This window comes from Palaemon carinicauda, unplaced genomic scaffold (genome assembly GCF_036898095.1).
Source record: "Palaemon carinicauda isolate YSFRI2023 unplaced genomic scaffold, ASM3689809v2 scaffold54, whole genome shotgun sequence".
NCBI classification, from domain to species: Eukaryota; Metazoa; Arthropoda; class Malacostraca; order Decapoda; family Palaemonidae; genus Palaemon; species Palaemon carinicauda.
In genome coordinates, this window is record NW_027171805.1 from 177,844 (window position 1) to 201,708 (window position 23,865).

A 23,865-nucleotide genomic window follows, 5' to 3' on the forward strand; every position below is an offset into this window, starting at 1 on the left:
TTGGTTAGAAAAGACCACCTTTGTGATCATGACTGCTATACTTCAGTGGGTTGGTTTCCCCAAGACTGAATGTATGATAAAGAAATTGCTAATTCAAAACGCCAACTACTTTAGGTTTTAACCATAAAAGGGACTCTTAATTTTTTCTTCACCTAGTTAGGCATAAGTCTCCACTAAAGGCTTCAAACACTACAGTATACAACCTATGTCTACATACATGCTCCTATTGTTTAATAATCATCAAAAGTGAAAAAAAATAACAACCATCATTTTATAAAATAGCAGACAAAATATCTGGGTGCAAGCATTTGGCTTCAAAACCTTTAGCAAAATATCTGGATGTTAACACAAAAGTCTCAAACATTAAGAGATAAGATAGCAGGCAAAATATCTGGATGTTAACACAAAAGTCTCAAACATTAAGAGATAAGATAGCAGGCAAAATATCTGGATGTTAACACAAAAGTCTCAAACATTAAGAGATAAGATAGCAGGCAAAATATCTGGATGTTAACACAAAAGTCTAAAACTTTGAGAGAAAATGGCAGGCAAAATATCTGGATGTTAACACAAAATTCTCAAACTTTTTAAGAGATAAGATAGCAGGCAAAATATCTGGATGTTAACACAAAAGTCTCAAAGTTTAAGAGATAAAATAGCAGGTAAAATATCTGAACGTTAACACAAAAGTCGCAAACTTTAAGAGATAAGATAGCAGGCAAAATATCTGGATGTTAACACAAAAGTCTCAAAGTTTAAGAGATAAAATAGCAGGCAAAATATCTGGATGTTAACACAAAAGTCTAAAACTTTGAGAGAGAAAATGGCAGGCAAAATATCTGGATGTTAACACAAAAGTCGCAAACTTTAAGAGATAAAATAGCAGGCAAAATATCTGGATGTTAACACAAAAGTCTCAAACTTTAAGAGATATGCAGGTAAAATATCTGAACGTTAACACAAAAGTCGCAAACTTTAAGAGATAAAATAGCAGGCAAAATATCTGGATGTTAACACAAAAGTCTCAAACTTTAAGAGATATGCAGGTAAAATATCTGAACGTTAACACAAAAGTCGCAAACTTTAAGAGATAAAATAGCAGGCAAAATATCTGGATGTTAACACAAAAGTCTCAAACTTTAAGAGATATGCAGGTAAAATATCTGAACGTTAACACAAAAGTCGCAAACTTCAAGAGATAAAATAGCAGGCAAAATATCTGGATGTTAACACAAAAGTCTCAAACTTTAAGAGATATGCAGGTAAAATATCTGAACGTTAACACAAAAGTCGCAAACTTTAAGAGATAAAATAGCAGGCAAAATATCTGGATGTTAACACAAAAGTCTCAAACTTTAAGAGATAAAATAGCAGGTAAAATATCTGAACGTTAACACAAAAGTCTCAAACTTTAAGAGATAAAATAGCAGGCAAAATATCTGGATGTTAACACAAAAGTCTCAAAGTTTAAGAGATAAAATAGCAGGCAAAATATCTGGATGTTAACACAAAAGTCTCAAACTTTAAGAGATATGCAGGTAAAATATCTGAACGTTAACACAAAAGTCTCAAACTTTAAGAGATATGCAGGTAAAATATCTGAACGTTAACACAAAAGTCGCAAACTTTAAGAGATAAAATAGCAGGCAAAATATCTGGATGTTAACACAAAAGTCTCAAACTTTAAGAGATAAAATAGCAGGCAAAATATCTGGATGTTAACACAAAAGTCGCAAACTTTAAGAGATAAAATAGCAGGCAAAATATCTGGATGTTAACACAAAAGTCTCAAACTTTAAGAGATATGCAGGTAAAATATCTGAACGTTAACACAAAAGTCGCAAACTTTAAGAGATAAAATAGCAGGCAAAATATCTGGATGTTAACACAAAAGTCTCAAACTTTAAGAGATAAAATAGCAGGTAAAATATCTGAACGTTAACACAAAAGTCTCAAACTTTAAGAGATAAAATAGCAGGCAAAATATCTGGATGTTAACACAAAAGTCTCAAAGTTTAAGAGATAAAATAGCAGGCAAAATATCTGGATGTTAACACAAAAGTCTCAAACTTTAAGAGATATGCAGGTAAAATATCTGAACGTTAACACAAAAGTCTCAAACTTTAAGAGATATGCAGGTAAAATATCTGAACGTTAACACAAAAGTCGCAAACTTTAAGAGATAAAATAGCAGGCAAAATATCTGGATGTTAACACAAAAGTCTCAAACTTTAAGAGATAAAATAGCAGGCAAAATATCTGGATGTTAACACAAAAGTCGCAAACTTTAAGAGATAAAATAGCAGGCAAAATATCTGGATGTTAACAAAAGTCTCAAACTTTAAGAGATAAAATAGCAGGTAAAATATCTGAACGTTAACACAAAAGTCTCAAACTTTAAGAGATAAAATAGCAGGCAAAATATCTGGATGTTAACACAAAAGTCTCAAAGTTTAAGAGATAAAATAGCAGGCAAAATATCTGGATGTTAACACAAAAGTCTCAAACTTTAAGAGATAAAATAGCAGGCAAAATATCTGGATGTTAACACAAAAGTCTCAAACTTTAAGAGATAAAATAGCAGGCAAAATATCTGGATGTTAACACAAAAGTCACAAACTTTGAGAGATAAGATAGCAGGCAAAATACTGTATCTGGTAATAAGAAGCCGAACTTCCAAATCCTTATACAAGTTAACCAATGGAAAAATTTTCAAAAATTTCTAATTGTTTAGGTATCTTCATTTCATTAATTTTAACACAAACATCACACACACATTCAGCAAAGGAACTTTTGAAATAGTATGACTATCTTTTCAGTTAACAATATTTAAAGATGAAAAAATATAACTATAAAGAAATTACTTTGGAAAAAGGAATTGAAAAAAAATGGATAAGAAAGTTTGAAGTAAAATGGAAGTGAAGTCATGTATGTAATGTTTTTAACAAGATTTTCATTTCACATAATTTAATTAATGATATAAAAGATGGTCATATGTTTAGTTATTTTCTTCCGAATAAGACTTTACAATAATTTTCTATGAAAACAAACCTCTATGATGCATAAAAATCTTATAGTCTAGAACTTAAGACAATCAACCAAATGTTTACTAATTTTGATCAAATGAGTTTCAACAGAAATATCCCAATATGTTTTAGTAATTTTTATTTTTCCTTAGTTAACAAACACAAGCCCTTTAACAGGAGTATAATTCAAGCAAATCTGGAAACTCGGCTGTGAAAAAATTATAACGAGGTGTCGGTAGATGCTAGCGGGTGGGACAGAATCCCCACCCACCAACTTTGACCTACTCACCTAAGAATTGCAGGGCAGTTCATGCGGGAATTATATCTTTAACAAAGCAAGTTTGTGTACGGTACTTTCCAAAAGTACAAAAAAACCCTCATCCATTATCGGGAGACTTATCCTTAGGAGGGAGGAAGTTTCTATAACCAAACTTGTTGGTTTAAAATCCCTTGATGTCTAACACTCAGCCCTGTAGACGTGCTAGTGTTGACTGCAATCAACCAGAGAAAACTTTCTTAGGTGATAAGCTAAGTTTCTCTTTATAGGGACAGTCAGGCATGAACTTATCCTTTCAGGACACACCGTCTGAAATGTACAGCTTCAAAAGCATCGAGGATACATACTTCTATGCTGGTCCCAAATCCAGATAAATGGCGAGAGTTGGCTGCAGGAAAGGCCTCCGCTTATAAAGCAACCGGGATATACCCTGTTCATGGGAAGCCGGGAGCCTCACCTGACCCAACCGAAAAATGGGCAAGGGTTACCACCTCAAGACGAGCGTGGTTGAAGGCGGAAGTCCAAAATTATAGAATTGAAACCATGACCAGAAGTAGAGATGTGGCAAATGTAATGGAGAGAATGAAAATTGTTATCTTGTGGGTGCTAGAGACATGGTAGAAAGCAAACAAGGTAAGATAGATTGGTAGTAAAAGTAAGATTATATATAGAGGAAGATGTTGAGTGGGTGTTGTCCTTAGTAAGCAAACAGAAAAATTTGATTCAAGTGGAAAGAAAGAGTTGTCCATCCATATACCAAGGCACTTCCCCCAATTTTGGGGGGTAGCCGACACCAACAATGAAACAAAACAAAAAGGGGACCTCTACTCTCTATGTTCCTTGCCCCCTGTGGCCGCAGGGGCATATAAAAATTAGAATAGCGCCAACGTTATCCCTGCGTGTCATAAGAGGCGACTAAAAGGGACGGGACGAGGGGGCTGGGAACCCCCTCTCCTGTATAAAATTCCTGCGAGACATCGACAAGAAAGAGTTGTAGAATAATGAAAGTAAAACTGTGCTCTGGGGAACATATCTAAATGTAGCCAGTGAATAAGGAGGAAATTAGGAATATATTTTGGAAGGAAATGACTGAAGTGGTAACATCAATAGACCTGGAAAGAAAGACCAGTTATATGTCGTGACCTGAATGGACACATTGGAAGTAGTCGGGGAAAATATTAGACTTCAGGGAGGTCATAGTATGGGGAATTTAAATGACCTAATAGTAGATTTTGCATTCTCTTTTATTATTATTATTACTAGCTAAGCTACAATCCTAGTTGGAAAAGCAAGATGCTATAAGCCCAAGGGCTCCAACAGGGAAAAATAGCCCACTGAGGAAAGGAAATAAGGAAATAAATAAACGATATTAGTAGTAATGAACAATTAAAATAAAATACCTTAAAAACATTTGATATGGCAATAAACAACACCTTTTTTGCAAGTGCTGTAATGATTGTACAACAAAGAGTAGTGAAGGGAGACAGAAATAGATTTTCTGCTGTGTAAAAGTAACCATTTGGTGGAAGTAAAGAAGTGCAAAATCATAAAAAGTGAAACTTTCAGCCGTCAACCCATCAACATAGCTTAGTTGTTTCAGATTATTGGATACAGAGGGTGGAATTAAGGAAAGTAAGGGTGCAGCCTAAGATAAAGTGGTGGCACTAAAGATCAAGAAATGAGAGAGAGAGAGAGAGAGAGAGAGAGAGAGAGAGAGATCTAAGGAAGCAGTCCTGCACAGCATAAGACTAGCAGACGATGTGAGCATCTGGTGGGTAGAAAATAGCTCAATGTTATTGAGAACAGATGAAGAATTACTTGGGAAAGCATCACTCAATAACAGAGAGAATCGGTGGAGGAAGCCAGATACGCAACATAAAATAAAAAACAAAATGAGAAGCAAAGATAGTGTATGAAAGAAATGGTTGTCAAAAATAAAATAGCTTGGAAGAATGAAAATAAAAAATCAATACATATTGTAGGTAAAACAAAGGTAGGAATGAATGAGGTGTTTGAGAATTTAAAAACACCAGGGAACTCGTGGTGCCCTTTTCACATTTGTGTGAATGGCATACCACTTGTTGGGCACAGGAGAAGCACCCTCTCTTCACCTCTGGGAGGTGGGTAGCCATCGGAGAGATTACTTCCGAACGAGAGGTCGAAAGTTTTGAGAGGGGAAGGGGGATGTAACCACTTCTCTTTCCCAGTCATCGTCATATCAAGGGGGTTACGGGACTACTGTAGGCGAGGACCTGTTGTCAATTGCACCTAAGTAGTCTTGACCACGTTAGAGGGGGTCACGTCAAGGAAGGATTCTGCTGCAGCAGATGTAGCGGCAATGGGAGACTGGAACGTCCTAATGAGGCCTAAAGGCCACAGCATCTTCAGAGCCAAGGACATGGCCTCGACACTGTCAGGCTCGCTATGGGGTGAAGGACGGGGTTCACCTGATCCATGTAGGCATCAGGCAAAACCACCTCAAACACCACTAGGGGAGATCTGGGTCATTCTGTAGCGTAAATTAGGGCAAGAGAAGAGACCTAGTGGATTTATTTGGCCTCAAAGAAGACAGAGGATGAAGAGTCACGCTTTGCCTTCTTCCGACTCTTGCTGTATTCAACCAATTTGTAGTGAAGACCTGTCATTACACTCCTCTTAAGGGGAAGACAGTGAGTACACATGCCCTACAGGCAAGAACACAAAAATGGGAGTGAACATAACTTCTGCTTGTGAAGGTGCTGCACTTTCCAAGGCAGGACCATATGCCCACACATTGTTTCTTCATTTAGCATAGAGTAAAAACAAGCTGTAAAGAGAAAAGATTAAAGCAGCCAACTTAGCAAGACAGTACTTCTATACTGCTCTGAGGCTGAAGTTAGAAGTGGCTTACCGTCGGTAACTACTGACACCTCGATACAATTTCTTAACAGCCGAGTTTCCAGCTTCACTGAAATCATACGCATATTAAAGGACGAGAGTTTGTATCCACTAAAGTGAAAACGTTAGGTGACTGAAAAAAATTATGGCAATGTCTACAGCACTTAAATTCTAAACACCAATACAAAAGGAGTGTTGAAAGAACTGCTACTTGTAAAACAGAAGATTTTCTTGAAGACACACTTGAAGAACTCTTAGTACAGAATAGTAGCATTCCTCAGCTATTCTTTCTTGACAGTTATTTCGTACCTGCAGCTTGTTTGAAGAGCTACCTGTAAAAAAAGAAAGGTTTTAAAAAGTGGCCGTATTTGTTCATTCACAGGCAACTTCACTTATTATTAGCCAAACAGAACACCAACTCACAATGAACAGGCTAGCAAGTGATTCTTATACAAGATTACAGTAAATGAGAGAATAACCATAAAAATCTATCAGACTAAAGAATCAATTAACTACTGAAACTTCACCCACTACAATCTACCCTAAGTGAAACTTATGGAATTACAAAACATAGTAAACAGAGGAGCAACACTCATAAAAGGTGTCCTACCCTGAGTGATCACTCCTATGCTAGTTGAATTACACTGGCAGTTGAATCTAGAAAATTTTTTTAGATACTGTATGTGCAACAACCCATCAAGTTATCAGAACCAGAAAACCAAAAATCCAAAGGAATTTCTAAACATTGTGCAGCCAATGAATCATGTGGACACAAAAAATAGTTACAAATGGTTTTAAATTATTGGATCCAAGATGTATATTTACTATAGGTTTTAGAGATTTCAAACAAAGCCCTAAAACTATACAACAAGCTCTCCACTAGACATCCAAAAGGCAAGATACTAACCCTTTTACCCCCAATGGACGTACTGGTACGTCTCACAAAACTCATCCCTTTACCTCCCCATGGACGTACCGGTATGTCCTTGCAAAAAACTGCTATTTACATTTTTTGCATATTTTTGTTAAGTTAATGAGAAACTTCAGGCATTTTCCAAAAGAATGAGACCAACCTGACCTCTCTATGACAAAAATTAAGGCTGTTAGAGCAATTAAAAAAATATATACTGCAAAATGTGCTTGAAAAAAAGAATGCCTGGGGGTTAAGGGTTGGAAAGTTCCAAATAGCTTGGGGGTAAAAGGGTTAAGGCTTTCAAAAGAAACGGAAGACTTTCGTGCTTTCTAGGTGCTCTGATAACATGGATTTGACAATTAAAATACAATACGCTGTGTGATACTCTAAATCCATAAGAATATATTCGACAAACAGATCTTGTAAGTCTTGTAGTGCGTAAGGTTCCCACGTATAAGCACCAGGAAAATAGTAATTAAATTAAAACAGAAGAAAAGTAAATGAATGAATGATCAGCAATTCAAAATTAAGACGTACGAGATCACAATCCCATCAAACTCAAAAAGATCAAGACAACCAAAAATGAAAATGAGAATTCTGTTGCTGGACAATTCATGCCTAGAACATCTCAATAGGATTAAAATTGGATTAACTCTTTTACCCCCAAAGGACGTACTGGTACGTTTCACGAAAGCCATCCCTTTACCACCATGGACGTACCGGTACGTCCTTGCAAAAAAATACTATAAAAATTTTTTTTTATATTTTTTATAATTTTTCGAGAAAATTCAGGCATTTTCCAAGAGAATGAGACCAACCTAACCTCTCTATGACCAAAATTAAGACTGTTAGAGCAATTTAAAAAAAATATACTGCAAAATGTGCTGGGAAAAAAATAACCACTTGGGGGTTAAGGGTTGGAAATTTCCAAATAGCCTGGGGGTAAAAGGGTTAACAGATTGGAAGGCAGAAGATGAAATTTATTCAGAGAACTAATTTCCCTCAGTCCAGTGTCTACCACGATGAACTAGCTGCTGAAAGATGTACAATACCCACTATAAACAAGTATCTAAAATACTTTTAATAAACAACCAAATTGAATGGCTTGTTGATTGAGTTTAAGGTGCGATGCGATACATCTTAGGAATCCATGTTTACCAACGGATATATAAGCGGATGAGCAACCCTGAAAAGAAACGAAAACTTTGGGTGTGGAGGAAATGACCCCCTAATCTCAATGAAGTCACTGGCAACAGGGTGACAGATATGGTTTAAGGCGAGATACAAACTGTCTCTTCGGCTTCTACTCCTGATGCCTGGTGGATGATCTTACTGGAATTAGCATTGGACCAGCAGGGGTCACTTGTCTTAGGAAGATGGGCACTGTGCATCACAAGGAACCGGCTATCCTTTGATGAATCTAGCCAATGAATCCTCCGAGGCCCTTTGCGTCAATGGGCGTAGGAGGAGATGACGAGTCAATTTATCATTCAGCCATGTATTAAGGATACAAGCAGATAATGCATGCTTGAAATACAGTAATTATTTAAAATAAAAGCATTATCAAAACTTGCAGTACTACAATACCGACTGTTACTTGTGCATTGCAGTAAATACAGTACTATACAAAGTCTGTGTGTGCTTTAGCCAAACTTACATGTCCAAACCTAATGAAAATGTTATTTTGATAATAAAATAAATTTTTGAATATACTTACCCAGTGAATATATAGCTGCAACTCTGTTGCCCGACAGACAACTCTACGGTAAAAACTCGCCAGCGATCGCTACACAGGTTGCGGGTGTGCCCAACAGCGCCAGTACTCAATGTAAACAAAGACTCAATTTTCTCCTCGTCCCACTGCGTCTCTATTGGGGAGGAAGGGAGGGTCCTTTAATTTATAATCACCGGGTAAGTATATTCAAAAATTTATTTTATTATCAAAATAACATTTTTCAATATTTAACTTAGCCGGTGATTATATAACTGATTCACACCCAGGGGGGTGGGTAGAGACCAGCCATATATGTTTACACTTTTATGAGCTAAGAGTTTTTATTTCATTTTAGAAGTTATCAAAATAACAAAAACAAAATAAATAGGTACCTGGTAAGGAAGTCGACTTGAACAATTACTCTGCCTTTTAAGTACGTCTTCCTTACGGAGCCTCGCGATCCTCTTAGGATGCTGATCGACCCCTAGGATCTGAAGTATCAAGGGTTGCAACCCATACAACAGGACCTCATCAAAACCCCTAATCTAGGCGCTCTCAAGAAATGACTTTGACCACCCGCCAAATCAACCAGGATGCGAAAGGCTTCTTAGCCTTCCGGACAACCCAAAAAACAACAATAAAAACATTTCAAGAGAAAGATTAAAAGGGTATGGAATTAGGGAATTGTAGTGGTTGAGCCCTCACCCACTACTGCACTCGCTGCTACGAATGGTCCCAGTGTGTAGCAGTTCTTGTAAAGAGACTGGACATCTTTCAAGTAAAATGACGCGAACACTGACTTGCTTCTCCAATAGGTTGCGTCCATTATACTTTGCAGAGATATATTTTGCTTAAAGGCCACGGAAGTTGTTACAGCTCTAACTTCGTGCGTCTTCACCTTAAGCAATTCGGTCTTCCTCACTCAGATGTGAATGAGCTTCTCGTATTAACAATCTGATAAAGTCTAACCAAGCATTCTTTGACAAAGGCAAGGATGGTTTCTTAACTGAACACCATAAAGCTTCAGATTGGCCTTGTAAAGGTTTAGTACGCTTTAAATAGAACTTAAGAGCTCTAACAGGGCATAAGACTCTTTCTAGTTCATTGCCTACGATCTCCGATAAGCTGGGGATATCGAAAGATTTAGGCCAAGGCCGAGAAGGCAGCTCATTTTTGGCTAGAAAACCAAGTTGTAGCGAACAAGTGGCTTTTTCTGACGAAAATCCTATGTTCTTGCTGAAGGCATGAATCTCACTGACTCTTTTAGCCGAGACTAAGCATACCAGGAAAAGTGTCTTAAGAGTGAGATCTTTCAGGGAGGCTGATTGTAACGGCTCCAACCTGTCTGACATGAAGAATCTTAGTACCACGTCTAAATTCCATCCAGGGGTAGCCAAACGACGCTCCTTGGTGGTCTCAAAAGACTTAAGGAGGTCTTGCAGATCTTTATGTTTGGAAAGATCTAAGCCTCTATGCCGGAAGACCGATGCCAACATGCTTCTGTAGCCCTTGATAGTGGGAGCTGAAAGGGATCGTCCTTTTCTCAGGTATAAGAGAAAAACAGCTATTTGAGCTACAGAGGTACTGGTCGAGGATACAGAAACTGACTTGCACCAGTCTCGGAAGACTTCCCACTTCGATTGGTAGACTCTAATGGAAGAAGCTCTCCTTGCTCTAGCAATCGCACTGGCTGCTTCCTTCGAAGAGCCTCTAGCTCTCGAGAGTCTTTCGATAGTCTGAAGGCAGTCAGACGAAGAGCGTGGAGGCTTTGGAGTACCTTCTTTACGTGTGGCTGACGTAGAAGGTCTACCCTTAGAGGAAGACTACTGGGAACGTCTACTAACCATCGAAGTATCTCGGTGAACTATTCTCTCGCGGGCCAGAGGGAAGCAACTAACGTCAACCTTGTCCCTTCGTGAGAGGCGAACTTCTGCAGTACCTTGTTGACAATCTTGAACGGTGGGAATGCGTAGAGATCCAGATGTGACCAATCTAGGAGGAAAGCATCTATATGTATTGCTGCTGGGTCCGGGACTGGAGAGCAATAGATTGGAAGCCTCTTGGTCAGCGAGGTTGCAAAGAGATCTATGGATGGTTTTACCCCAAGTGGCCCAAAGTCTCTTGCACACATCCTTGTGGAGGGTCCATTCGGTTGGAATTACTTGCCCTTTCCGACTGAGACAATCTGCTATGACGTTCAAGTCGCCTTGGATGAACCTCGTTACTAGGGAGATGTCTTGACCTTTTGACCAGATGAGCAGGTCCCTTGCGATCTCGTACAACATCAGTGAGTGGGTACCTCCTTGTTTGGAGATGTACGCCAAGGCCGTGGTGATGTCCGAGTTAACTTCCACCACTTTGCCTCGAAGGAGAGACTTGAAGCTTTTCAAGGCCAGAAGTACTGCCAACAGCTCCTTGCAGTTGATATGCATGCTCCTCTGACTCGAGTTCCACAGTCCTGAGCATTCCCGACCGTCTAGTGTCGCGCCCCAGCCCACGTCCGATGCGTCCGAGAAGAGAACGTGGTTGGGAGTCTGAACAGCCAAGGGAAGACCCTCTCTTAGGTTGATATTGTCCTTCCACCAAGTCAGACAAGACTTTATCTTTTCGGAAACCGGGATCGAGACCTCTTCTAGCGTCTTGTCCTTTTTCCAGTGAAAAGCTAGATGGTATTGAAGAGGACGGAGGTGTAGTCTTCCTAGTGACACAAATTGTTCCACGGATGACAGCGTCCCTACCAGACTCATCCACAGCCTGACAGAGCAGCGTTCCTTCTTCAGCATCTTCTGGATGGATAGCAGGGCTTGATCTATTCTGGGGGCTGATCGTCTTGTTGTTCAGCAACGTCTTCATCAGAGGGTTCCTCATCCGAAAACTGATGAGGAAACGGCAACGGAGTGGGCAACGTCTGGCTCGCCGAGTCCGGTCGCACTGGTGGATGCGTGACGGAGCCGGACGCAACATCATGGAACTGCTGCACAGTCTGTGAACTGTCAACAACCATGGGTGCGCGAGGAAGCACAGCGTCAACCCGAGACTGTCTAGACCGTCTGGGTTGTGCAGTCAACACCCTACCGGGTTGCTGAGGTTGACGCACTGCGTCACAACAAGTCACCTCTGCTGGTTGTTGAACGTCCTGAACGTCAACAACCACCTCCGAGCGTCGCTTAACGTCAACGTGCGGCTGGCAACCCACACTGGGTCGCATCGGTGGAGGAACCACCTCAACTGGCAGACGCGAGTAGGTTACCTCAGCGTCAACAGGGCGCACAACCGACCGGTTGGAAGGTTGTTGGCCAGAAGGTTCGGTAGCATCCTTCTCCGCATTAAAGTCCTCTATCAAGGACGCAAGCTTGGACTGCATGTCTTGCAGCAAAGCCCATTTAGGGTCTACGGGAGCAGGTGTGGCAACAGACGGGGTTAGCGACTGAGGCGGTACCGCTTACCATCCCTGAAAGCCTTGTTATGCATGACATAATTGTACAGCAAAACTTCAAAGGCTCGAAAACAGCTGTGAAGTTGACCTGTAAACAACTTGGAGCGTCTCCTGGCCAGGCGCCAGGGAGAGTCTACGAGAATTGAGAAGTCTATCTGGGCAGAGGCATGAACTCCCAAGCCGAGAACTTCTCTCGTGTCATATCAGACTCTCGCTCTATAAACCAGTTTAAAAGAAGGGAAAGCAAAGGCTGTATCCCCCAAACTCCTCCTGGTGAAAAACCAGTCGCCTAGCCAACGTAAAGCTCTCTAGGAGAGCGAGAGAGTACTAGCTTAAAAACAACGGCTTCGAAGTAGCTAGGCCTAGTGTAAGCTCTGACATTTAGGCGAACAAGGAGCAGCAGTCACAAAAAGATCCGGACAAAGATCCTTAAAAAAATCATCATGATTTAATTAAAGTCCATAGGAGGCTAAGCAGCTTTAGGCTCCTCTCCATCTGACAGAGTCCTCAAGGGAATATCAGTAGGAGGGGGAACAGCAACTTCCTCATCTACAGGAACCTTGTCCGATAAAAGCTGAGTCTCAAGCAAGGGAGAGACCTACCGTGGTGGCAATGCTTTACAAGCAGAGTCCACACTCACTGGTGCATTAGTAGCGGACCAGAACGCAACGTCATGTAACTGCTTGACAGTCTGTGAACTGTCAACAACTGAACTGTCAACCACAACAGGTGCGTGAGGAAGCACAGCGTCCACTCGAGACTGCTTTGACTGCCTAGACTGAGCAGTCAAAACAACTCTAGAATGCGGAGGTTGACGCACAGCGTCAAAACAAGTCAACTCCGATTGTTAGTGAACGTCTTGAACGTCAACAGGAGCATCAGCAAGTGGCCTAACGTCCAAATGCGGCTGAAAAACCACACGAGACCGCATCGAGTGTGGTTCTAAACAACCTGACTGACGTGACTAAGCTACGCCAACGTCAACAGTAAGCACAAAGGAACGTTAGGTTGGCTGAAAGCCAGGATATCGATGAGATAAACGGCTAGACTCAACTGACTAAACGGCAGAATAGTCTTCCATAAGGGAGGCAAGCATATACTGCATGTCTTGCCATACAACCCATTAAGGATCAACGGAAATGGTTGTGGTAAGAGACGAGGGTAACGTCTGTGACCGCAACACTTTGCCAACAAAAAAAGACTCTCGGAGTCTGTGTTACGCTTTTGTTAGGCGGCGAGCAGTTATCCGATGACTGCATAGGGTCAGAGCTGTCCTAATGGTTGTAACCAGGACGCTGGACCTGTCCTGAAAGGACTGACTTTCGCTTAAGGGCTTCGAAACCTTGTGACAGGTTTCTTATGCGAAAGCCTTCGGATGACGAGGAGAAACAACGTCTCTCGTCTTATGGTAGGGGAGATCTTGGTAAGATACACCCGATACCATAGAGGGAAAACGTCTATTCGTTGATCAAGGCCTCTCGAACCCATAAGTCGTTTGACATTACTTCTCCCCTGGGCTTGGGAGCATGCAAGAGGTCCCGGACTAGGTGAACGACAGGCACGAACAGACGAACCCTCGGACGCAACACTGTAACACTTTGCGCATATCACTTTATCACTTCGATTTTCTGTTTTGCACTTATTTCACTGAAATCGAAACTTTTACTGATTTCTACCTGAAACACGCAATTCTACCCTTCATTAAAAGGTAGTAATTGCGAAATCAGTCGCATAATGCAAGCTCATTAATACCAGCAAAAAACAGAAAACATATTTTAAGATAAAAAAATCAGTGGCTGGGAAAGAGACTAAACACTAGTTCATATAACTATGTTTTCAATCTCTCACCGCACATAGCCTGGGGACGAGAATAAAAAACTAAAAACGTTTTATCCTTCCTCCCCGTGCAGCGACTAGGGACGAGAGTAACTCGAGAACAACGTTACCCGCTTGAACGGAACGTTTTCTCTCCTCTCTCTCCCTCCGTCTCTATCTCTCTCTCTCTTTCTCTCTTGATTTCGCACCTAAGAGAAGAGCCCAATTATATTTCGTCAAAAAAACATGTTATTTGACTAAAGGAAAAAACTGAAAGGTTTTTCAAATAAAAAGTTCCTTTAAAATAGAATTTAAAACATTTAAGCTAAGAAAGAATGAACAAAACGTCAGAATCGATTTACTCTTACTGCAAAGTGAAACCGTGATACACTCTCTCTCTATCGTAACGATAGAGCGCATGTTGAACGTCCTGAACGTCAACAACTGCGTAGCATAAATAAACTAAACGTTAGTTCATCTTTGAAAACAGGACGAAGACTATCAAAGAAATTCTTTCATAAAATATTACATTTAAAAAGTTTTAAATCCTTAGCTCTTTAAAAGCTAATTACAATATAAAGGGCTCAACGTTGATTAACTTCGGTTTCCAAGTTAGGACCGCCTACTCTCAGGAAAGGTCTATATAAACAAAACATTAAAATTATTTTTATATGTTTATAATAAATGGAAAGTTAATCGAAGAGGCCTAATAAAGGCGGAGAGATATAAAATATATAGAGGAAAATCTATAACGTGATAAGATAATTACTAAAATCCTAAACACACTTCCGTCTAAGGGAAGGGTCGGCCATTTAAAAGTGAAAGAAAGTCCGTACTCTCTTTGTCACCATAATTAAATCTATCCAAAACGAGTTCAAGATTTAAGATGAAGATAAAACACCTGCATAGCGAAAGCTCAAAACTAGAATAAAGTACTTCACCAATTAGTTGTGAAAAAACTCCAGTTTAGCAACAGCGAGTAAGTACGTCTTGTCGATAGCTCGACAGAGAGAAAATTGAGTCTTTGTTTACATTGAGTACTGGGTATCTGGACGACAGATGGCGCTGTTGGGCACACCCGCAACCTGTGTAACGATCGCTGGCGAGTTTTTACCGTAGAGTTGTCTGTCGGGCAACAGAGTTGCAGCTATATAATCACCGGCTAAGTTAAATATTGAAAAATTAAGGCTGTTACAGCAATTTAAAAAAAAATATACTGCAAAATGTGCTGGGAAAAAAATAACCCCCTGGGGGTTAAGGGTTGGAAATTTCCAAAGAGCCTGGGGGTAAAAGGGTTAAAATGTTTGACATAGAATACCTAAAAGTTATATAAGATGGAAAAAATATGCAGGGAGGAAAATAGAATTAAATTTATAGAAAAAATATGCTGGGAGGAAAATAGAATTAAATTTATGGGAAAAATCTGACAAAGAGAAAAAAACAGAAAACTATAAATTTCTACTAGCACCAGGACCTTATTTGGAACACCTTACTTAAATTCTATTAAATATGTATTCTCAACTTTTTTTTCTATAATATACAGTAGCTGAAGTAGTTTACTTTCAATTGACAAACCATTTTGAATATTTTGCAAAATTATCACACAAACAAGAGGGAAAAAAAAGGGATTTTGACGAAGGAAAAATCTTTTTCTAGGCGAGAGACCCGTGTCGCCCAGTGAAATGCTCCTCAAGCACCATTTCTAAGGTATATAACTACTATATATTACCAGAGAAAAATTTGCATGGGAATGCTAGGTTGAACCCAGCTCGCTCACCTGTATAAGGTGTCGATATAATACTGGGGCGCGATAAATCACAACCAGAGGCCTCGCACCATTTAGATATCTCCTGTCAAAATCCCCGAACAGCGAGGTGCCGTTCAACCTCGTACTGCTACTAGTCAACCCACGCCAGTGACGACACTCCTTTATTAGCACACAGTTTAATAACCGGTTTTTGTCTGGTGTGTGTATTTCGCTGGTTTTTCTCTGGTTTTACCTCAAGATGTCCGACTCCACTGTCACTACATCTAAGTTAAGTACCAGATCTATGAGTTTTGAGATTTTGGAGGGGGCCTTGCCCTTTTTTGTTTATATTATTCAGCTTATTATTCACAACCTTGCTGAATGGAAATTTCTGGACTTCAAGAGTATTCAATGGTGCTGTGAAGGGAGTAGAAATCTATCAGATTGTTCAAGGAGTTGAGGATAGACACTCAGACTACATTGATAATTCCAAATAAAGGCCTTTATATCAATGAACCCACAGATTTTACTAATTCTTTCCTCTAACCCTTGAAGAATAATTCTTTCATACCCTGATGAGATATTTTTAACTTGAGATTGAGAAAGACAAAGAGAATGGGCATGCTAGTCCTAAACCCTTCTTCCCTAGTCCACCCACAGTGAAGGTCTAAATCAGTGGTTCCCAAACTATCTTACCTGACGCCCCCTTTTTGCTTCCAGTAGACCCGTACGCCCCCACTCCTCTCTTTTTTTTTTATATGAAATGATTCTTACATTTATTTCCTAGCATTGTACAGGAAAACATATTTCTGTTTGTATTACATTTTAATAATGAAAGCCACTCAAACAAATAATAGTTCATTCCAGTAACTAAAAGCGAAACATTTGGTTCAAAGTGAGCGAAAAAAAAGTTTGAACATTAGCAAATTGGTAAAATTGAGTTGCAATTTTAAGAATAGATAATTTGAAAACATGGCATATGATATTTGGAAATACTTATGAGACTAAGGCATAATTTCTGGTCAAATTTAGTGAGATGGATGCATGTATGTAATGACAGATATTTGTTCTTTTAATGATTTTATTATTCTATTAAACAAGTAATTTCGAGCAGATGACTTCATGCCCCCCTTTTATCATCCTCACGCCCCCCTAGTGGGGCGCGCCCCCCAGTTTGGGAACCACTGGTCTAAATGAATATGATACTCACCATACACGGTAATGGGTGGAGAGGTTTTCTAGCCTTTGCATGGCAGCAGGTCCCAAATTGATGTTATTTTTGGGCGTCACGTGGGGGGTCGGACTTGCCAGGCTGCTGTTCTAGCGCTCATCTTCATATGATGCTGGAATTGAAACAAAACACCAATAGCCTTTATAAGGGAATAAATCGGAATTTCACTCTAAAGAAAACAATATATGAATATGCAACAGATCTCACTGTGAAAATAGCTTAACCCTTTTACCCCCAAAGGACGTACTGGTACGTTTCACAAAACCCATCCCTTTACCCCCATGGACGTACCGGTACGTCCTTGCAAAAAAATGCTATAAAAAAATTTTTTTTCATATTTTTGATAATTTTTTGAAAAAATTCAGGCATTTTCCAAGAGAATGAGACCAACCTGACCTCTCTATGACAAAAATTAAGGCTGTTAGAGCAATTTTAAAAAAATATACTGCAAAATGTGCTGGGAAAAAAATAACCCCCTGGGGGTTAAGGGTTGGAAATTTCCAAAGAGCCTGGGGGTAAAAGGGTTAAAATGTTTGACAAAGAATACCTAAAAGTTATAAGATGGAAAAAATATGCAGGGAGGAAAATAGAATTAAATTTATGGAAAAAATCTGACAAAGAGAAAAAAACAGAAAACTATAAATTTCTACTAACACCAGGACCTTATTTGGAACACCTTACTTAAATTCTATTAAAGATGTATTCTCAATTTTTTTTCTATAATATACAGTAGCTGAAGTAGTTTACTTTCAATTGACAAACAATTCTGAATATTTTGCAAAATTATCACACAAACAAGAGGGAAAAAAAAGGGATTTTGACGAAGGAAAAATCTTTTTCTGGGCGAGAGACCCGTGTCGCCCAGTGAAATGCTCCCTAAGGCACCATTTCTAAGGTATATAACTGCTATATATTACCAGAGAAAAATTTGCATGGGAATGCCAGGTTGAACCCAGCTCGCTCACCTGTATAAGGTGTCGATATAATACTGGGGCGCGATAAATCACAACCAGAGGCCTCGCACCATTTAGATATCTCCTGTCAAAATCCCCGAACAGCGAGGTGCCGTTCAACCTCGTACTGCTACTAGTCAACCCACGCCAGTGACGACACTCCTTTATTAGCACGCAGTTTAATAACCGATTTTTGTCTGGTGTGCGTATTTTGCTAGTTTTTCTCTGGTTTTACCTCAAGATGTCCGACTCCACTGTCACTACATCTAAGTTAAGTACCAGATCTATGAGTTTTGAGATTTTGGAGGGGGCCTTGCCCTTTTTTGTTTATATTATTCAGCTTATTATTCACAACCTTGCTGAATGGAAATTTCTGGACTTTAAGAGTATTCAATGGTGCTGTGAAGGGAGTAGAAATCTATCAGGCTGTTCAAGGAGTTGAGGATAGACACTCAGACTACATTGATAATTCCAAATAAAGGCCTTTATATCAATGAACCCACAGATTTTACTAATTCTTTCCTCTAACCCTTGAAGAATAATTCTTTCATACCCTGATGAGATATTTTTAACTTGAGATTGAGAAAGACAAAGAGAATGGGCATGCTAGTCCTAAACCCTTCTTCCCAAGTCCACCCACAGTGAAGGTCTAAATCAGTGATTCCCAAACTATCTTACCCTTTTTGTTTCCAGTAGACCCGTACGCCCCCACTCCTCTCTTTTTTTTTTATATGAAATGATTCTTACATTTATTTCCTAGCATTGTACAGGAAAACATATTTCTGTTTGTATTACATTTTAATAATGAAAGCCACTCAAACAAATAATAGTTCATTCCAGTAACTAAAAGCGAAACATTTGGTTCAAAGTGAGCGAAAAAAAAGTTTGAACATTAGCAAATTGGCAAAATTGAGTTGCAATTTTAAGAATAGATAATTTGAAAACATGGCATATAATATTTGGAAATACTTATGAGACTAAGGCATAATTTCTGGTCAAATTTAGTGAAATGGATGCATGTATGTAATGACAGATATTTGTTCTTTTAATGATTTTATTATTCTATTAAACAAGTAATTTCGAGCAGATGACTTCATGCCCCCCTTTTATCATCCTCACGCCCCCCTAGTGGGGCGCGCCCCCCAGTTTGGGAACCACTGGTCTAAATGAATATGATACTCACCATACACGGTAATGGGTGGAGAGGTTTTCTAGCCTTTGCATGGCAGCAGGTCCCAAATTGATGTTATTTTTGGGCGTCACGTGGGGGGTCGGACTTGCCAGGCTGCTGTTCTAGCGCTCATCTTCATATGATGCTGGAATTGAAACAAAACACCAATAGCCTTTATAAGGGAATAAATCGGCATTTCACTCTAAAGAAAACAATATATGAATATGCAACAGATCTCACTGTGAAAATAGCTTAAGGGGACCGTCCGCCATGTCCGCCATTTTTTTTCCTAATGATCCAAATTACACAATTTCTATATATGTTTTAGACACATATAATACCTTCATCATATAAAAATTTCAAGTCATTTGATCAAAAACTTTTGGATTTATGAGCAAAAATCATGATTTAAAAAAAATATTTAGGTACATTTTTCCCCACTACTATAATACCAATTGTATTGAAACTTATACCACAAAAACTACTCTAACAACCGAACAATTCTGTCAGACAGAATTTTGATTTTCCTTTCTGTTTTTTTTTAATGAATTTTTATTTTTTTTTCCTCGTCTAGACGGAAAATAATCATGAAAAAAAATGTAAAACGAAAATCAAAATTTTGTCTGACAGAATTGTGGAATTTTTATTCTTCTTTTCAACGATATCTTTTTCTTTAATATCGAACAACAAATAAGTGAGAAAAATGTACCTAAGTGGGAATAAGTATGTTTTTGAGTTATGAGCTCCCAAAGATTTGCAGCAAGCTTTCGCTTCTTTTCTAAAAGAAATCAAGATAATATTATTATGATAACTTTTATTGTTCATTCCTACATAAATGCACCCTAAAGGAGGTATTTGAACCCTCAGTTTACTATTCCTATGTTATGAGTTGCCAGCGATCTCTAATTGTTGCCAGTGTTTTAGTTAGCAGGTTTCAGCATTGTACTCTTATCCATGTTTCCCTCTTTCTTGGTTCTTTTTTCTTGTTCTCCACTTACTTTTTGTTCTTTCTATCACCTTATGTAACATTGGCATTGCTATAAAATTCCAGAGGACGTTGTGAAAGCACAATCAACATACGAACTTCAAGTAAATAAACACATGCATTATAATTTCTATGTCTTTGGAAACTTTGTGATTTTTTCGTAGCAGGTAGTTTTCATTCACCTACCCTCTACCAATGCCTTTCATTTCTGCCAGAGGTACGAGATTTCGAAACATGAGAGAGAGAGAGAGAGAGAGAGAGAGAGAGAGAGAGAGAGAGAGAGAGAGAGTTGAACATTGTTATTATAGTATTTGTATAAATGGGAGTTTATAACAATTGGAGAGAGAGAGAGAGAGAGAGAGAGAGAGAGAGAGAGAGAGAGAGAGAGAGAGAGAGAGAGAGAGAGAATACAAGTATTTGTATAAATAGCAGGGGTATATAATTCGTGAGAGAGAGAGAGAGAGAGAGAGAGAGAGAGAGAGAGAGAGAGAGAAAATAAGTATATTTTACAAGGGTATACGAACAAATGAAAAAGAGATTCATTCTATTATCTAATAAAAGGATGTACAGAGAGAGAGAGAGAGAGAGAGAGAGAGAGAGAGAAGTACTTTTTACAAGGGTATACGTACAAATGAAAAAGAGATTCATCCTATTATAAAATATGATAGAGAGAGAGAGAGAGAGAGAGAGAGAGAGAGAGAGAGAGAGAGAGAGAGAGAGAGAGAGAGAGAGAATAAGAATTTTTGCAAGGATATACGAACAAATGAAAAAAGAGATTCATTCTCTTATCTAATAAAAGGATGTACAGAGAGAGAGAGAGAGAGAGAGAGAGAGAGAGAGAGAGAGAGAGAGAGAGAGAGAGAGAGAATACAAGTATTTGTATAAATAGCAGGGGTATATAATTCGAGAGAGAGAGAGAGAGAGAGAGAGAGAGAGAGAGAGAGAGAGAGATCTACGCATCTGTCAAGGATGACGTCATCATTTAAAGACCGCTATTTTCATTGTTTGTAAAAATTATTGACTATTTGTTCTTTCTACAACCTTAGGTAACATTGGCCTTGCTATAATGTTCCCGAGGGCGTTGTGGAAACACAATGTACATACGAACTTCAAGTAAACAAACGCATACATTATAACTTTTATACATCTTTGGCATCTTTGGCTTCTGTTTTCTTGTTCTCCACTTACTTTTTGTTCTTTCTATCACCTTATGTAACATTGGCATTGCTATAAAATTCCAGAGGACGTTGTGAAAGCACAATCAACATACAAACTTCAAGTAAATAAACACATGCATTATAATTTCTACATGTCTTTGGAGACTTTGTGATGTGTTCGTAGGTGGTAGTTTTCATTCACCTAACCCTCTACCAATGTCTTTCATTTCTGCCAGAGGTACGAGATTTCGAAACATGAGAGAGAGAGAGAGAGAGAGAGAGAGAGAGAGAGAGAGAGAGAGAGAGAGAGAGAGAGAGAGAGAGAGTTGAACATTGTTATTATAGTATTTGTATAAATGGTAGTTTTAAATAATTCGAGAGAGAGAGAGAGAGAGAGAGAGAGAGAGAGAGAGAGAGAGAGAGAGAGAGAGAGAGAGAGAGAGAGAATAAAAGTATTTGTATAAATGGCAGTGGTAAATAATTCGAGAGAGGGAGAGAGAGAGAGAGAGAGAGAGAAACTGCGCACCTGTCTAACTCAGTCATGCAGACGACGCCATAAGGTGACGTCATCATTTAAAGACCGCTATTTTCATTGTTTGGAAAAATTATTGACTATTTGTTCTTTCTACAACCTTAGGTAACATTGGCCTTGCTATAATGTTCCCGAAGGCGTTGTGGAAACACAATGTACATACGAACTTCAAGTAAACATAGGCATAGATTATAACTTCTATACATCTTTGGCAACTTTGGCTTCTGTTATTGTAGTATACTTCGTTCATCTACACTCTACAAATGCCTTCCATTTCTGCCAGACGTACGATAGAACGAAATATAAGTGAAAAATCGCTATATATATGCAAAATTACACACAAAGACGATTTTGTCAAACTAAGTTATGCAGACGACACAGTAGGGATGACGTCATCATTTAAAAACCTCTATATCTTCGTTATTTGTAAAAATAATGGGTTGAAACTTCTGGAGAGCATGTACGATATGTTTCTCTATACAGAGAGACAATAAAACGATTTTTGAATTTTTCAAGTTGGTATGCCAAAATACCAACCCGGACGGTCCCCTTAACCCTTTTATCCCCAAAGGACGTACTGGTACGTTTCACAAAACCCATCCCTTTACCCGCATGGACATACCGCTACGTCCCTGTTAAAAAATGCTATAAAAATTATTTTTTTCATATTTCTGATATTTTGAAAAAAATCAGGCATTTTCCAAGAGAATGAGACCAACCTGACCTCTCTATGACGAAAATTAAGGCTGTTACAGCAATTTAAAAAAACATATACTGCAAAATGTGCTGGGAAAAAAATAACCCCCTGGGGGTTAAGGGTTGGAAATTTCCAAAGAGCCTGGGGGTAAAAGGGTTAAAATGTTTGACAAAGAATACCTAAAAGTTATAAGATGGAAAAAATATGCAGGGAGGAAAATAGAATTAAATTTATAGAAAAAAATATGCTGGGAGGAAAATAGAATTAAATTTATGGGAAAAATCTGACAAAGAGAAAAAAACAGAAAACTATAAATTTCTACTAACACCAGGACCTTATTTGGAACACCTTACTTAAATTCTATTAAAGATGCATTCTCAACTTTTTTTTCTATAATATACAGTAGCTGAAGTAGTTTACTTTCAATTGACAAACAATTTTGAATATTTTGCAAAATTATCACACAAACAAGAGGGAAAAAAAAGGGATTTTGACGAAGGAAAAATCTTTTTCTAGGCGAGAGACCCGTGTCGCCCAGTGAAATGCTCCCTAAGGCACCATTTCTAAGGTATATAACTGCTATATATTACCAGAGAAAAATTTGCATGGGAATGCTAGGTTGAACCCAGCTCGCTCACCTGTATAAGGTGTCGATATAATACTGGGGCGCGATAAATCACAACCAGAGGCCTCGCACCATTTAGATATCTCCTGTCAAAATCCCCGAACAGCGAGGTGCCGTTCAACCTCGTACTGCTACTAGTCAACCCACGCCAGTGACGACACTCCTTTATTAGCACGCAGTTTAACCGGTTTTTGTCTGGTGTGTGTATTTCGCTGGTTTTTCTCTGGTTTTACCTCAAGATGTCCGACTCCACTGTCACTACATCTAAGTTAAGTACCAGATCTATGAGTTTTGGGATTTTGGAGGGGGCCTTGCCCTTTTTTGTTTATATTATTCAGCTTATTATTCACGACCTTGCTGAATGGAAATTTCTGGACGTCAAGAGTATTCAATGGTGCTGTGAAGGGAGAAGAAATCTATCAGGCTGTTCAAGGAGTTGAGGATAGACACTCAGACTACATTGATAATTCCAAATAAAGGCCTTTATATCAATGAACCCACAGATTTTACTAATTCTTTCCTCTAACCCTTGAAGAATAATTCTTTCATACCCTGATGAGATATTTTTAACTTGAGATTGAGAAAGACATAGGGAGAATGGGAGTGCTAGTCCTAAACCCTTCTTCCCAAGCCCACCCACAGTGAAGGTCTAAATCAGTGGTTCCCAAACTGGGGGGCGCGCCCCACTAGGGGGGCGTGAGGACGATAC

General features: G+C 38.9%; 1 long non-coding RNA gene across 1 annotated transcript in view; it reads right to left on the reverse strand.

The window, feature by feature from the left end:
* Positions 1-6,375: 6,375 nt before the first annotated feature.
* LOC137637116 (uncharacterized) overlaps positions 6,376-23,865 on the reverse strand; it is a 41,821-nt gene continuing 24,331 nt past the window's right edge. Inside the window, exons 5-7 of the long non-coding RNA XR_011043398.1 lie at positions 19,173-19,305; positions 17,016-17,148; positions 6,376-6,512 (exon numbers count right to left, since the gene is read on the reverse strand). This is a non-coding gene — a long non-coding RNA (uncharacterized lncRNA). The remainder of the gene's footprint in view (positions 6,513-17,015; positions 17,149-19,172; positions 19,306-23,865) is intronic.